A 12,726-nucleotide genomic window follows, 5' to 3' on the forward strand; every position below is an offset into this window, starting at 1 on the left:
TTCATTTTCCGTCGTAATGTCCGTCAGAATACCGCTGTTTTCTTGTATACGTTGTTGATGCATTGTGTAGTTTTGTTTACGGAAATTTGTAGTTTGTTTTTTTAACTTTTGTTTTTCCGTATTGTCTATAATGGTAGTGAATGTAACATTTGAAATCACACAGTTTGGTTAGGTTGATGTGTGATTTCAAATGTTATATTCATTACCATTATAGACAATACAGAAAAACAAAAGTTTAAAAAAACAAACTACAAAATCCCGTAAACAAAACTACATAAGAATGTTTGGCTATTTTTGTGACAAAAACTAAAAAAACATCATCCTAGGAAATTTCTCTTACGTGAGTTAATGGATAGATTTATTTTTTTGTAGCTAACTGCATTAGAAGGTTTAAGTGATGCAGCATCAGTTGCCAGCGCCAAAGCTACAAAAAAAATAAACCAATCCATTAACTTACTTAAAGAGAAATTCTCTAGGATAGTATTTTTTTAGTTTTTGTCGCAAAATAATCCTCAATGAAGAGAACGACCAAAATAAGTTTTATTAAAGGGTGAAAAATGTATAAAAAGGGGTATGTTCATTTTCTTTTTTGAGAGTTATTTTTGTGACAAAATTATTAAAAAAAACTATTTGAGAGAATTGTCCATATAAGAATGACCGGCGAATTCATATGCGTTAATACTTTTATTTCTTATCATCGTAACGATTTGATCGACCATTAGCGCTATTAGTGATTTCATGTTTAAAAGTTGAGGTTTATGGAGTTGGTTAGTGTTTACTTAGATAGTTGTTAGTATATAAATCAAATAGTGTGAGAAAAAAGATATAAAATTGGAATTAAAAAAATTAAACAATTTATACGAGTAATAAATGTGAGAAAAAAGATATAAAATTTGAATTAAAAAAATTAAACAATTTATACGAGTAATAAATTAATTTCTTATATATTTTACCCAAAATTAATTTCAAAAATATAGAATTGTAATAAACTGTTTCAAAAATAATAATAACTTTAAAAATTTATAAAGTTATATAGTTACAAATTTTTTTTATTTTTAGAGTTTTTATTGGGATAGAACCGTGGATCACACAATTCTGTCAAGAAAAACATACGTTTGAAGTATTAAAACTGATAGCTTAAATATTGATAAAACAAATATGGTATATAGTATTCCACGGAAAGTCAAGAAGTTGTTAATACCTTTTCCTGGGTAAGTATTTCAGAGGTGAATCTCATAGTTTCAGATTTTTTTTATTAGCTAAAGTTTACCGGTGGAAACAGAAAATATGAAAACCCTAGATACATACAAAAGAGTTTTAGCCCACATATACATTTTATTGGGCCAGAATGTGGATTTGACTAAATATGTTTCGATAATCAAGTTACACGTGAGTAGTGAAACAATACGGTTAACAGTCGGTGAGAGGCTCAGATCCTTAGAGAGAAACGGTTCCAAACCTTAGTTAGTACAACAGTCGACTCCATTAGTGCAAACTGCTCTCCAATGCATTTCCTTGACCCTCCACCAAATGGTAAAGATGCAAAGTCTGCTATGATCTGTTCTCACCATAACACCATCCCACAAAGGAGACAATAGTCTTGTTACAAAGCAGGAGAGAGCTAACTAAAAAATAATGAATTTAAGGGGAAGACTGGATTTGCATGTTTTGGATGTTCACCTCGTTGGGGTAAAGTGCACCAGGGCTTCGAGATGGATCAAATCCAGCCCAGTCTTCAATACCATTGCTCTCCTTTGTTCTTAAGAACCTATCAGGCTCAAACTCTTGTGGGTTATCCCAAAAGTATGGAGATCTATGGAGATTTTACACCTGAATGTTTAAAAACTGATAAAATTAAACAAATGCAGGTTCCATTGAAGAATCATAAACTAATATAAAAAGATACCACTTACGGAAATGAAGATATCGGTCCCTTTTGGAACTTTATGACCTTCCTCTTCACCTTTGTATCCTCCTGCATACACAAGACATGGTCTAAGTCTTTCTCTAGTCATTTCTGTACGCAGACTGCATATAATAATAAATTCATAACAGAAGCTTCCTGTATTTTAATGAAAGCAACTTCATACATACCATGCAAGGTTTCTGGTTTAAGAGTGTGTCTGATGAGCAGAGGCGGCTGAGGATACAGACGAAGGGATTCTACACCAATGAGTCAATGTACCTGCAGAAGCATTGAGCAAAGCAGTCAATGATTGAAAAAAATAGACCAAAAGAAAGATCTAAGAAGATAATTTATAAGTTAACGAACTCTAGCTTTTTCAATGATTCATTAGTAGGTGCACCTTCACCAAGCACAATATCAATCTCTGCTTGAGCTTTCCTAAATTTTTCAGGATTCTGCATGTTTAGAAGCAAAATACTAAATAACTATACAATGAGCTTTTAAGCAGTCATGGAAAAAATGGGAATAGGACATTTAAGAGCATACTTGTGTAATAAGATTGATGTGCAATAAGTTATATATTCTTGCATACCGGTCATCAATTGATCAATATCAACACCGCGCATGTCGACCAAGAACCGTAAAAGACTTGCATCCTATGAATCCAAGAAAACAAAATCAAAAGACTTTCATAACCTTTAGTAATGATGCAAGAGATCAAAGATAGCAGAACCTTGAGATTAGAGTAGTCACGTTGCTGGAGTTCTCTACATCTGTTTCCTGGGAGAAACAGAGATAACAAAGTCAGAAACTAAACAGTAGAATGAAGATAGCATCAAGTAGTGAAACACATGTCTTGTCTCTTTTGCGTTTTGAATGAGTCCATCAAGGCAATCGTTTATAATCTTGAGATTTTTTTTTTTTTTCTGACAGCAGACATTCACAGACTCATGTAGACTCTGTAAACCAAGTTGGCAACTCGGCATCCATGTGTACGACGAAAGACGGCTGGTTCCGAGCACTGTGTGCCAAACGATCCGCCTTTATGTTTTCCGTCCTAGGTACATGAACGATATCTGAGTTGGTGGAGCGTTTTCTTAAAAGCATAATGTCTTCCAGGTTGCTTTCAAATGCTGGTCATTCCTCTGGTTCCGAAACCATCTTCACCAACTGAGAACAATCTGTTGCAAACGTCACCCGAAACTGTCTTAAATTCTTCATACATTTCATTGCCCAAATTAATGCCTCAATCTCCGCATGAAGAGGAGAGAGACATGCCCTTACATTTCTTGCCCCTAATAACCCGTCAAACCCCAGTAGTGTGCTGAACCAGCCTTGCCTTGAAAATAAGTCTTTATCTTTCCAGGAATCGTCTATAAAACACCATCTTCCTGTAGACCCAGAATTAAGTCTTATCTGACCCGCTTGTACCAACCTGGTATCATTAATAATTTGTGCCTCAGCCCAAAGTCTTGATTCCAATTCTGCAAAGTTGAGTGTTTCCCTCGGATCAATATCAAGATTACTGAAAACTTTTTTATTCCGGCCCTTCCAGATGTACCATAATATCCATGCAAACTGATGGTCTTCCATTTTTGGGTTAACTCTCCAAAATAGATGGTCCATGTTAGCAAAAAGAGAACCCATAGGAAAGAGATTTGGATTCGATGGAACCTTAGATAGTGCCCACACCTGACGTGCTGGGGGACATTCAAAGAACACATGATTTATTGATTCCTCCGAATCTCCACACCTTGAACAACATGTATCTCCTTGTATTCCTCTTGCTTTTAGATTTTTTGTTACCGCTATACAACATGTCACCAGCTGCCATAAGAAATGCTTTAACTTTGGAGGATACTTCACTTTCCAGCAAAATGCCTTAAGTATATCCACATTTGGTCCATAAAATTCTGGTGGTTTTTCCTTATCAGGATATATCCTGTCTATTTGATACCCTGATTGTACCGTGTATTTCCCGTTATTAGTGAATTTCCATCCATTCATATCTTCCATTTGATTCATACTCAAAGGAATACTTTCGATCATTTTTGCATCTTGGGGTTCCACCAATGTCCTAATGGGCTGTAAATTCCATGTTCGGGATTCCTGATTAATGAGAGAATCCATTGTGAGTTCCGGGTAATTATTATGAAAGTTTTTGTTAGTTGGTCTCGGGCCAGCGGATGGGATCCAATGATCATTCCATACTGAAATAGATGATTCTATTCCAACCCTTTTGATTAGTCATTTACAAACCAGAGATCTAGCAGAGATAATACTCCTCCAGCCATATGACGGGGAATATGAGCGAATCGGTTCCAGGGGTGAAGCATTACTGAAGTACCGTCCTTTGAAAACTCTAGAGAAGAGAGTATTAGGCTTTTCAATCAGCTGCCACAATTGCTTTTCAAGCATCGCCGTATTAAAATCAGTCAAATCCTTGAATCCTAGTCCACCATTATCCTTATGTACACATAATTTATCCTATGACTTCTAATGCATACCCCTTGTACTTCCTCCTGGACTCCACCAAAACTGAGCTACTGCACTCGTTAGTTTCTTAACTGTAGCTTTCGGTAACCTATACACCGACATCACATGGCTTGGTAGGGCCGTGATCACCGATTTAATAATCACCTCTTTTCCCCCTTGGTGAAAAAACAAAATGTCCAACCATTCACCCTATTATTCAGACGATCTTGTACAAAACCAAACACTTGTGTCTTTGATCCTCCTAAACTCTCTGGCAATCCTAAATAAGAACCCATTCCGCCTAGGTTTTGAATTCCCAAAATATCTCGCAGCTCTTGTCGGCTAGATTCATCAATCTTATGTCCCAATTGAATTGAAGATTTCTGAAAATTAATTTGTTGTCCTGAAACAGCCTCGTAATCCTTAAGTATCCTTAGAATAGTTTGACACTCCTCTTTGTTTGCCATACAAAAGAACAGACTGTCATCTGCAAATAACAAATGAGAAATTGCTGGACACGCTCTTGCTACCTTCATACTAGCTAATTGTTTCACCCGTTCCGCCTTTTTTATATTTGTAATTAAAGCTTCAGTACACATGATAAATAAATAAAGAGATAATGGATCCCCTTGACGTAGTCCCCGCTTTGGTATTATAAGGCCTCGTGGTTGCCCATTAAGGAGTACCCTATATTGAACTGAAGATATACACTCTCGTATTAATTTAATCCAATGAGTATCAAATCCCATTTTGTGAAGTAGAGCCTCAATAAAATTCCACTCTATCCGATCATATGCCTTACTCATATCCGTTTTAATTGCCATAAACTTATTTTGACAAGATTTGTTGGTTCGCAAACCATGAAACATTTCCTGCGCAATAAGAATATTATCCGAGATTAACCTTCCTGCCACAAAAGCCGATTGTGTTTCCGAAATTAGACGGGGGAGACAAATTTTCAATCTTTGACACAAAACTTTTGAGATAATCTTATAACCAACGTTACAAAGGCTTATCGGCCTTAATTCCGTCATCCTTGTAGGTCTCTCTACTTTTGGGATCATACAAATATTAGTTATGTTTAACCGTGGATCCATATCTCCTGTGAACAAAAAATTATTCACCAACTCAACCACATCCCTTTTAATGACATTCCAGGAGTGCTGAAAGAAGAGAGTTGTCATTCCATCCGGGTCTGGCGCTTTCTCCGGATGCATCATGAATAAAGCTTGTCGGACCTCTTCCTCTGATGCTATCGCAGTAACATTTGATTCATCTGGAGAGAAATTGAAGGTCCTATCTCCTCCAAAAAACTATCAAACTCCGTTGAGTTAGTCGAACTAAACAAACCATCAAAATAATCTACCGCCACCTTCTCAACACCGTTCTCATCTGTGATCCAATTACCTGCTTCGTCGTGGAGACCCACTATTTTATTTCGGATCCGACGTTGTTTTGTCAAAGCATGATAAAACTTAGTATTAAGGTCTCCAGATGAATACCACATATTTCTACTCTTCTGATGCCAATATTCCTCTTCATCCTTATAGGCCTCTTGTACAATACTGGAAATCTCAATAATATCCTCTTGTGATCTATTTTTATCTGTTTGTACTTCCTCCAATGCTTGTTGGAGATTCTGAATTTTATCCTTTCCCATATGGTTGATTATCCTTCTGCTATGATGATATTTCATGACGACAACTATTAATTTTTGAAACAAGATCCTCTGATTGACCACCCTGATTCTCCGTCCATCCCGAAACTATTGATTCCATCAGTCCCTCTTGGACTATCCACCGCTTATCAAACCTGAACTGTCCCCTTTTTCTCCGTGATGATTTATTATCTAAAAAGGCTACCACAGGTCGATGATCCGATCCCACCAGTCTCTGATATTCTGCATAAGAACATGGAAAAAGTGTATGCCATTCCTCATTCGCCAAAACTCTGTCCAATCGACATCGTACCGTAAATGCTCATTTCCCTTTACCTCTCCGTCCTTGCCATGACATTTTATTACCCCGAGCTGGAAACTCCAGTAGTCCACTATTCCTTATCATATTGTTAAAAGGAATAAAAGAAGTTGCACTTCTTAGAGACCCCCCTTCTTTTTCATGATTACCAGTAATCTCATTTAGATCTGCGATAATAGACCAAGGCTCAGCTCGTGCTAGTCCATACCGAGTCAATCGTTCCCATACATGTTCTCTTAACTTTTGATTCGGGTCTCCATAGACGAAAGTAAGAAACACTTGTTTCCCATTAGCCACTGCTTCAATATCAATCATTCTATTGCTAGAATATAAAATCTTGACTTGGTATTCATTGTTATAAAAAAGAGCTAAACCACCACTCCTCTCATTCGGATCCACGGTAACCAAACTATCATATCCAAAGTGGGATTGAAATCCTTGAACGAATTCAAAATCCTGTTTCATCTCTGATAAAAATAAAAAATCTGGTTTATGTTTATGTCATATTTCCCGAAGATAACTTATGGTCCAATGACTTCCAAGTCCTCTGCAATTCCAGCTTAGTATATTCATATATAAGCGTATTTATATTCTCATACGAGCGAAAGGACACAGGTGTGATGCCACCCGACGAGCCAGAAAATACAGGTTTGATGATACCCGATAAAGACATTTCTCCAAAGCCCCACGGTCACCATACCAGAACTGCATTCAAAAATTCAACAAACCTATGTAAAACAAACGCACACCGTCTTAGTCCAGCATTCTGATGATAACCATTGTACCAATTTTTTGCCAACAGCCGCCAGTCTCGATTCCAAACCAACATAATCGTCATTTTATTTAACAAAGCCAAGTTTAAATTATATTCGAATATCAATAAGCTCCAAAACCACCAAAAGTGACCAGAGAAATAAAGTGGTTCCAAGTTAATGAAACAAAACCTCTCTCTCAAAGCAAATCCAAAATGAAAAACTACCATAGTATCAAAATCCCACCTACAATTTTGTGAACCGTATTGCCTCGTTAATGATGAATGCATCCCGATGAGATCATGGAACGGCTGAACAAATGTTTTTGTTGAAACCTTACTCTTGTACTGAACCTGGCTTCGTGTTTGGTTTAATGAGACCAACCACAAGAGCACTAACACAATGAACACCATATTCCACTTCTGAGTCCGATTCCAGTATGTAAACTTGAAACAAAGTAATCCACATAACCAGAGTGTCCTCCTCTGAATATCAAGCATCCCATTGACAAATAGTATTTTTATAAATGCATTTCTCAGCAAAACACAAAAATACCAATACCAATAAGCTAACAAACCAGTTTTATTCCATCTCATGATCTTATAAAAAGATGTAACCATCAGCAGCAACATAAAGAAAACCAAAGTAAACGCATTCAAAAGACAAATTAAAATGCTCCAAGAGCTTATTAAAATGCTAAAACCAAAAGAATCAAACACCACAACCGAACTCCATAACTGTTTTCCAATGATGTATTGATACATAAGATCATCAGTAATGTTCAGAAACTTATCATCATCGTTTTCCTTTTTCCCTTTCCCACTCATGTTGACATGTTTGTCATCAAGCACCATTACATCCTCACGTAAACCATTAATCCCCTCCTCTAACATTTTATTCCCTAAGTCAACACCATCTTCCATTCTTATCGAGTCTAAGATTACCACATATGAGACGATTTGTGGCAAGGTCAACTCCATCTGAACCGCCAGTACATTCTTAGTCTGAGGTATCTCTTTGTCTCCCTGGTGATCTTCCTTCACTTATCACACCTTGTTCTGAAACTCACCTTCTTCATGATCTTCCTCCATCACATCCCTTAGTTGACTGGTTTCTCTCCTGGAACCACGAGCAAACCTATTACGATCTTCTTGAGCATATCCTCTTGAGGGTTCGTAACGAGAGTTCCTGTACCACGATCTTCCCTCGTCTCTTCTATAGTCTCCTCTGTTTGAATATGATCTCTTTTTCACCCTTTCTGACACCTTAGCACAGTTCCAATAACCATTAGATTGAGTTCTCTGACGATACTCGCTAGAACCCCTTGTTATCAGATCTAAATCCGGTTTAAAGAGACCGGAAATCCTACCTCGAAGATCCAGAGATTGTCCGTTTAATGTCCAAAAGTTCAATAAAGAGATACGATTCCCAGATCTCCTTGATCCCCAATATCCATCGATCTCTGTCTTTCTATTTTTCTGAAAATTCCTTAGTAAATCGAAAAGATTTCTTCTCAACACAATCTCCCTTTGAATCCGTAGAAACTGGCCCATTGTTGACCGTAACTTTCCGGGATCCCACCGTCGCATGATCATCGGAAATAAAATCGAAACCCTAAATCACAGTCATTGTTGCCATCGCCATTGGTAAAAATACTTTCATTACTCCCTTTGCTTAGAAATTTTTTTTATATAATCTTGAGATCACTTTGGAATTTTCTTTGCCTTGGAACTTACCATCTTGGAACTTACCATCTGGCTGGAGGAAAGTTCCAATATGGGAAGTAGAAAGTAATGCTCTGCCTCGAAAAGAGTTCCATAAACCGCCTGCGATGTAAACAAAAACAACTCAAGAAGGGACCGGACCAGCTTGCTAATAGACAATTCCAAGAAATCAAAAAACCTTACATCTATAATGTTGCAGTATCACAATCACATCTACTAATCACTAATACACATTTATTTCAAATCTTTAGTAACCTTTAGGATAGATTCCAACATATATTCACCAAAAGAGAATCTTTTATTCACCTCTTAAACTAAAATTCACATCACTTTTTATGTTTTTTTTCCATGGACATTAAACACGAAAAACAAAATAAAATTAATTAACAGAGTATATTGAACTTTGTACTGAAACTAACTCTAAAAGTGAAAATATTTGATATTGTTACCTTTGCATCTGGGCTTAAGACGACATGAACTTTATGTATATAACCATAAACCCAGATTAGCAGACGAAATCGCTGAGAACAATGAAAGCTCACTGCCAGATCGCTGACCACAGCAGCCATGACAGACGCAAGGTTTGAGCCAATGCATCTCCAACTAAATCACGAACCGTAGCATCATCAGCCGAAAGCGCAGCTCCAATAGGAGTATTTGATTTCTCATTCTCATCAACCGGTCCAATTTCCACGTGAACCTCTTTCTCATCCGCTGCACCAGTTTACATCAGACCATAGAGAAGCTACATCGAGAAGCATGAAGATGATTGATCAAAACTTTGTATCGGATTTTAACTGCTCCAATGGTTTGATTAAGGATTTTATAACCCAAGAGATTAGAATCTCTAAAGTCGTGTTCGTACCCGAAATTGATTGCTTAAACTTTATTCAATTCCTTGGTAGATGTAATGGTGGATGATTGACATTCTTTAACAGAAAATCAAGGTTTTAATGAGTTGGCAATAAGATTAAAGACCCATATGGAGGGTAGTTGCCGATTAGTTAGTCACATTGGGAATCTCTTTCTACGAAGAAGACGATGACTCATGATAACACGTCATATCATTGTTGCTTTTTTTTGCAGGCCCGGTAGAAGGAAGCTATTTGATCCTAAAGCGAAATTCGTTTAGGCCCATTATAATCCCACAGTTAATCAATTGGCATAATTAACAGAAAATAATTAATAAAGAATATTTAATTAACATAAAATAATTAATTAAAAATATTTCTGTGGGACCCACCTAGTGCTGACGTGGCACTTCAGGAAAAACTCAACTGAACTATTATATCCTCCTATATATTAATGAGATTATTGGCCCAAAATACCGTAATGGAGGAAAAATTGGCAAACTACCCAAAAGCAAAAAAAAAACCATTAACACTGTATATATTTGTCTACTAGTTGACCCTTCTGCCCCAATGGAAAATACACGTAAGAGAGAAAGATGGAAACAGCTGGCTTTGGTGTGATCTCTCCAAGTACGGTTAGATTCGGTTTGATATCTCCAAGTGCACTTGTAGGTTGTTGTTCCTTGGTAGGTCTGAAGCTATATCCTCTCCGCCTATTCGTTATGCTTTAGAGTCGTGTAAGGTACAATACAAAATCCCCAATTGTTTAGGGTTTCTGATTGTGTATTGTAAAGGCTATCCCCAATTGGTGAGAGTATGTGGCAATGTGTATTATTTATGTTCTTGTTGTCACATGTATTGAGTTATATTCAAGATTCAAAAGAATAGGAAGAGGCAATCAAGGAATGTCATGGAGGCTATAAAGCAAACACTCATAAAAGTAGCTTGTACAGAAGAAGAAGAAGACTAAATAGAGATAAAACACCATTAATGATAAGTTATTTTGTAGCAGCTAATATGTCATGCTACATATCCAATATATATGTTAACATTTAAATTCATAGTTGACGAGTGTTGAATATATTATACAATGTATAACTCTGTAACTTAGAGTATATATATTATGTTAACTGCAACTAATTTGTGGTCGCGATGTTACCATGTTTACTTAGTTATTAATTAATATGTTATCTCTTAACTTGTTTGTTTGTGTTAAAAAGAGCAGTTAGAATGCAAAAAAAAAATATGAGCAATCATTGGAACAAGTAAACTTAGAAGTTAACAGGGGAACAATGTTTTTAAAACCGGACCGAAAACTGAACCGAAAATATTTTGGGCCACGGTTCAATATGGTTCGACCGGGTCAAACCTGGTTCAATAATATGGTTTAATATTTTTTTAGTATGTAAATATAAAAGTAATATTAGTAAACATGATGCATAGTTAAAATATAAATCAATTTTGAATATAAAATATTATAAATATAAATTAGTTTCTTGTTTATATGAATGGTTTATAGATTTTCGATAGTTTTAGTGGTTTTTATTGGTTTAATAACTTTGAAATATAATCCGGCTATGTGACCGGTTCATGGTCGAACCAATTACTAGACCAACACGGCTATATAACCGGTTCACGATCGAACCCAGTCCAACCATCGGGTAATGGGAGAGTGAGATCACGAAATTAGTTTGTGGGCGAGAATACAACATCTAAATGTAGAACAAGTAGCGAGAAAAAGTAAGAGGTCCATGCTTAAAAAAATAGAATTTTTTTAAAACAATAAGGAGTAGCGACTCAGGGAGGTGATAATCCATCGATCTTTCATGCTGGTGTTATGTCTTGATAAACCAGAAAGGCCCTGTGTTTTGCAGCTGCAGGCAGTTGATAGACTATGGATTTTACCCACTTTTAGTCATGGTTTAGGTCAAAACGAAGTGAACATAACTTGGTAGCAACCACCATTAAGGCTTGATTCATGGAAGTCTGTCCAATCTTGGTGAATGATCCTGCAATGAAAGCAGACTTTGACTAAAGAGAGAAATTAGTAGACAGAAAAGATAGAAACTAACTTTTACCTGCAGATCCAGATACTTGTTTGAAAATCCTTGCATCCTGTGATCGATACTCCCGAGGTAAAGCCTGCACTTTTATTTATGCTAAGAAATGAGGTTGATGGAGGGGAATGTCAGACATGATTTGCTAAGTTGTTGGCTAGGTGAATTTGGTTGTTAAGTTAGGATATGGTATAATGTGTTTTTGTGATTAGGACATTTTAGATGTGGATTGCAATATTTCAGAGGTGATGATTCTAAGTTTTAAATCATGAGAATCACTGCTGTTTTCAAACCTCTCTCAGAGAGACTGCTCTAGTATGTTTTGCTTGAGGACAAGCAAAAGAGTAAGTCTGGGGGAGTTGATAGACCATGGGTTTTACCCACTTTTAGCTATGGTTTATAAGTGTTTTACTATATATTTACTACTATATAGAGTCTATTTAGAGTGTTTACAGGTTCAGGTACGTTCTGGAGAAATATGGTGATTTTGGAGCCTTTTGAGTGCAGATCTGCACAGACACATCAGATGTTTAGCTATGGATAGAGACCTTCCCACCGTTAGATTGAGCCCATCTTATAACATAAGATAGAGCTTTGAGTTAGCTTTCCAATGCCACCGTTTTGATTTCAATCAGTATCATGTAGAAGAGGTTATACCCGTTTTACTGAAGAATGGTCAGCCTGTCTCGCGAGAGGAAGCTGTCGAAGAGATGACTGTCGATCAATGAAACATCATTGGTGTCGGTCGACAGTGATCCCAGAAAACAGGCCAAGGCTGTTTCGTGACCAATTTAGGCCCATAAGTCACCACATATTACCAATATCCCCTTGGACGCCCTGAAACTCTATTTTACTGTTTCTAAGCCATTGTTGACGGCTATGCTTTATACTATTCTAGAGAGAGAAGCTTAGGATTGGAGAGAGAGATCTGTACACCTTGAGAGAGGGAAGATCTTGAACTCCCTTTGTTTCTTTACTCTGTTCT

The 12,726-nt window shown here is 36.7% G+C and overlaps 1 long non-coding RNA gene across 1 annotated transcript; it reads right to left on the minus strand.

The window, feature by feature from the left end:
• Positions 1-7,818: 7,818 nt before the first annotated feature.
• LOC106296591 lies at positions 7,819-9,751 on the minus strand. Its single transcript, XR_001261263.1, has 2 exons — positions 9,283-9,751; positions 7,819-8,935 (listed from the first exon to the last, which is right to left on the minus strand). It is a non-coding gene; the product is annotated as an uncharacterized LOC106296591 (long non-coding RNA).
• Positions 9,752-12,726: the final 2,975 nt, after the last annotated feature.

This window comes from Brassica oleracea, chromosome C1 (assembly GCF_000695525.1).
Source record: "Brassica oleracea var. oleracea cultivar TO1000 chromosome C1, BOL, whole genome shotgun sequence".
NCBI classification, from domain to species: domain Eukaryota; kingdom Viridiplantae; phylum Streptophyta; class Magnoliopsida; order Brassicales; family Brassicaceae; genus Brassica; species Brassica oleracea.